At 35.9% G+C, this 5,000-nt stretch overlaps 1 protein-coding gene and 1 long non-coding RNA gene across 8 annotated transcripts in view; both read right to left on the reverse strand.

The window, feature by feature from the left end:
• Positions 1-2,905, reverse strand: part of LOC127355835 (uncharacterized) — a 5,014-nt gene extending 2,109 nt beyond the window's left edge. For 3 of the 7 annotated variants that reach the window (XR_007881853.1, XR_007881855.1, XR_007881851.1), the window contains exon 1: positions 2,011-2,110. This is a non-coding gene — a long non-coding RNA (uncharacterized LOC127355835). Of the gene's footprint in view, positions 1-1,979 lie in introns of all 7 variants that reach the window. The other 4 variants (XR_007881857.1, XR_007881856.1, XR_007881852.1 and 1 more) reach the window with 4 other exon arrangements.
• The window catches only part of LOC127355746 (disks large homolog 4-like), a 41,040-nt gene that overhangs the window by 24,160 nt on the left and 11,880 nt on the right, over positions 1-5,000 (reverse strand). The gene's annotated exons all lie outside the window — the stretch shown is intronic.

Consider the following 5,000-nt stretch of genomic DNA (forward strand, 5'->3'; position numbering starts at 1 on the left):
AGTCAATTTAAAAAAAAAAAAAATTGTAAATAATTGCAATATCAGAAACATGGATCAATGCAGATAAAGGAATGGATTTTGAACTGGAGGGATGTGAATTTAACTGTGTAAACAGAAAGAACAAGAGTGGAGGAGGAGTGGCTGTGTATGTGGATAATAACTTGAATTATAAAGTAGTAGAAAATATGACAACTGTCATTGATAACTTATTAGAATGTATAACAATTGATATATGTGAAGAAAAAAACAAAAATGTAATAATCAGCTGTATATACAGAGCACCGGGCTCTAGTATTGAAGCATTCAAGGACTGGATAGAGGAAATGTTTTCTAAAACTAATCAAAAAGTTGCTTTCATCTGTGGTGACTTCAATATTGATCTGCTCAATCCAAATAAGCACAAAATGACCAACAAATTTATCAATACAATGTACAGCATGAGTTTATATCCAAAAATCACCAGACCTAGTAGAATCATATCCCATTGTGCCACTTTAATTGATAACATATTTACCAATGATATTGAAAATAATACAATGAGCGGACTATTAATTAACGACATCAGTGACCACCTACCAGTGTTTACAGTTTATAACAGCAACTATCAGAGAAATCAGCCAGAGGAAAAACTAAAATACAGACGTGTGAGGACAGAGGAAACTATGAGTACATTTAAGAATGATTTACTGGCACAAAATTGGGAAAAGGTATATAATGAAAGTGATATTGATAGTGCATATGAAACCTTTTTAAGAATATTCACATCATTATATGATAAAAATTGTCCAATAGAACGATACAACAGAAAACGAAAATACGAAGATCGACCATGGTTCACGAAGGGATTACTAAATGCCTGTAAAAAGAAAAATACACTATATAGAGAATTCATTAAACAAAGGACTAAAGAGGCAGAAAATAAATATAAAAACTATAAAAACAAGTTAACCAATATTATAAGGGTATGTAGGAAAGAATACTATAGTAAAATATTATATTATAACAAAAACAATATTAAAGGAATATGGGACATATTAAATAGTATTATTAAAGATAGTGCTAAACAACAGAGCTACCCTCAATATTTTATTGATAACAATATTAAAAAGTACAATATGGATGATGTGGTCAACAGCTTTAATCATTTCTTTGTAAATGTTGGACCAAACCTGGCAAGAAAATATCCTGATCCATTGTTATCTGAGGATTGGAATGATAACCTCACAGTGAGAAATCCCAGTTCAATGTTCCTCACAGCAGTGGAAGAAAAAGAAATAATTGATATGGTAAATAAATGTAAATACAAAACATCTACTGATTCAAATGAAATGGATATGAAAGTTGTAAAAAAGGTCATAGAGGGGATTACTGAGCCACTGACATACATCTGTAACTTATCATTCAAAACTGGAAAATTTCCTAACGACATGAAAATAGCTAAAGTTGTGCCGCTGTATAAAAATGGTAGACACCTCTTCACAAATTACAGGCCAGTTTCTTTACTTCCACAATTTTCCAAAATTCTAGAAAAAGTATTCAATAACAGCAAACAGCTCAACATCACTGGCATTAACAGATTCAATTGAGGAAATCACAAATGCTATAGATCACAAACTGCATTCAGCTGGAGTATTCATAGATCTCAAAAAAGCTTTTGATACAATTAATCATAACATATTAATCAATAAACTTGAACGGTACGGGATTTTTAAAAACAAAAAAAAATGAACGGTACTATACTACTGTAATACAGTAATATAATATTTCTGTAATACCAGTAAATAGTCTATATATACCAGTAAAGTACTAATACCTCTTAATACCAGTAAGTACTAATACCTCTCTGTAATACCAGTAAAGTTAATATCTGTAATATTGTAATACCAGTAAAGTACTAATACCTCTGTAATACCAGTAAAGTACTAATACCTCTCTGTAATACCAGTAACTAATACTTCTCTTAATACAGTAAATAATACCTCTCTGTAATACCAGTAAAAGTACTAATACCTCTCTGTAATACCAGTAAAGTACTAATACCTCTCTGTAATACCAGTAAAAGTACTAATACCTCTCTATAATACCAGTAAAAGTACTAATACCTCTCTGTAATACCAGTAAAAGTACTAATACCTCTCTATAATACCAGTAAAAGTACTAATACCTCTCTGTAATACCAGTAAAAGTACTAATACCTCTCTGTAATACCAGTACTACAGTAACAGTACTAATACTGCAGTATGAAGTACTCCACTACAGTATAAAGTACTCCATTACATTGCTGCCAACTGAAATCAAGCAATAATTTATTGTCGTCTCGTTTTTTAACAAATCAATAGAAAGGTATTGATAGAAGATAGTTTTAAAAACTAATTTTCCGAGCGCCCAGCGGTGTTTAAAGTTGGACAGATTTCAACTTGAAGCGACTGGAGGTGTTTGCATTTTCTCTCTACCATCACAACGCGCTGCTAAACTGTTGCAAGGAGGATGCTAGCGAGAGGTCATGTGATCACGTCATGTGATCACGTAGGCCCACTAGTGTGACTGAATCCTGCCATGCTGTAGAGAGTGTTGCTGCACCGTGTATTAATGGATGTGAGGAGTTTCCGCGTGCGTTTCAAAATTTTTGGCGAAGTAATTTAAATACTCGATAATGGAAAATTGCACATCGTCAAAACAACAATGAAGATATTATCGCAAACAATATATATTGCCCACCCCTACTCCTGCCCCTGTCTGTCTACCTGAATGTCAGTCCCGTATCAACCAGTTAAAAACCAACACAAAGCCTTTAACATGAGTAGGACCAATGCCGTCTCTATGTAATCACACAGGAGTGGTGACCTCTGACCTGATCTCTGACCTGAGATCACTTTCAGACTGTGGAGGGTTAAGCGGCTCATTCAGTCTATAAATAAGCGGCTGTGTAAAGAGTGTTGACGTGTTCCTGGAGATCTGCCTGGCTCATAATTACAGTCTGTGTTTACATGTGTGTTTCTGACTGACATGTGGCCTGAGCGCAGCACACGCTACTCTACACGCTACTTTACACAATGCTCTACACCCAAAGATTAAACACCAGAGAAAATACGACCAAACCGGACATTAAACACCAGAGAATATACGACCAAACCGGACATTAAAAACCAGAGAATATACGACCAAACGGGAGATTAAACACCAGAGAATATACGACTAACTGGACATTAAACACCAGAGAATATACGACCAAACGGGAGATTAAACACCAGAGAATATACGACTAACTGGAGATTAAACACCAGAGACTATACGACCAAACAATAGATTAAACACCATAATTACAGTCTGTGTTTACATGTGTGTTTCTGACTGACATGTGGCCTGAGTGCAGCACACGCTACTCTACATGCTACTTTACACAATGCTCTACACCCAAAGATTAAACACCAGAGAATATACGACCAAACCGGACATTAAACACCAGAGAATATACGACCAAACAAGAGATTAAACACCAGAGAATATACGACCAAACCGGAGATTAAACACCAGAGAATATACGACTAACTGGAGATTAAACACCAGAGAATATACGACCAAACAAGAGATTAAACACCAGAGAATATACGTCCAAACCGGAGATTAAAAACCAGAGACTATATGACCAAACGGGAGATTAAACACCAGAGACTATACAACCAAACAATAGATTAAACACCAGAGAATATACGACCAAACCGGACATTAAACACCAGAGAATATACGACCTAACTGGAGATTAAAAACCAGAGACTATACGACCAAACGGAAGATTAAACACCAGAGAATATACGACCAAACCGGAGAGTGGTTTGGTTTAATCATTGTTTTCCTGGTAATGTTGATCTGTTTATTTCTTACACAGAGAGAGAGATGGATGTGTTGGATCAGAAATAGCTTCTACTATCTTTAGCTATGGTACTGCTAATGGACACGGACACACACACACACACACACACACACACACACACACACACACACTCTCTCTCTCTCTCTGAAGTCTTGTTGTGTGTTCAGACTAAAACTTCAGCTCTGTTTCAGTGGATCAATCACATCTTCACCAGGACCAGCTCAGACCAGTTCAGACCAGTTCAGACCAAATTTGAACTGGGTTAACACCAGACCAGTTCAGACCTGATGGTAGTCTGTGGTCGACTAGTTTGTTCTTACTTTTTCTTCTTGTTTTTACATCAGTTAAGACCAAATAAAAGTGGTCCAGACCAGTTGGAAGTGTTCCAGTTTAATCAGGGTCATTCACTTTAGACCAGTCAAAGTAAACTGCTCTCAGACCAGTTAGGACCATACCAGGAGTAAAACGCCAACAGATATTGGATAAAACCGAGGAATAAAACACCAGTAAACATGGGATGAAACCAGGCAAAAAACACGAATGTAGAGGGCCACACTTACCAGTATTGGTATCGGTCTGAAACTTGCCAAAACCACCAGATTTAATGTCATAGCAAAAAACCAGTAGAATCCGAGGAACCGCACTAAGCTGGTTTAAGTCATATTTATCAGATTGTTTGCAGTTTGTACATGTTAACGATGAATCTTCAATAAATACTAAAGTTAGTCATGGAGTTCCACAAGGTTCTGTACTTGGACCAATACTATTTACTTTATATATGCTCCCTTTAGGCAACATTATTAGGAATCACTCCATTAACTTTCACTGTTATGCAGATGATACGCAGTTATATCTATCGATCAAGCCCGATGAAATTAATCAATTATCTAAATTACAAACATGTCTTACGGACATAAAATCCTGGATGACCTGCAATTTTCTGATGTTAAACTCAGAAAAAAATGAAATTCTTGTTCTTGGCCCCAAAAACCTTAGAGACTCATTGTCTAAAGATATAGTTACTCTAGATGGCATTAACTTGGCCTCTAGCACCACTGTCAGGAATCTTGGAGTTATCTTTGATCAGGATTTGTCATTTAACTCCCACATAAAGTAGACCTCTAGGACT

Source organism: Dicentrarchus labrax, unplaced genomic scaffold (genome assembly GCF_905237075.1).
Source record: "Dicentrarchus labrax unplaced genomic scaffold, dlabrax2021, whole genome shotgun sequence".
NCBI lineage: Eukaryota > Metazoa > Chordata > Actinopteri > Moronidae > Dicentrarchus > Dicentrarchus labrax.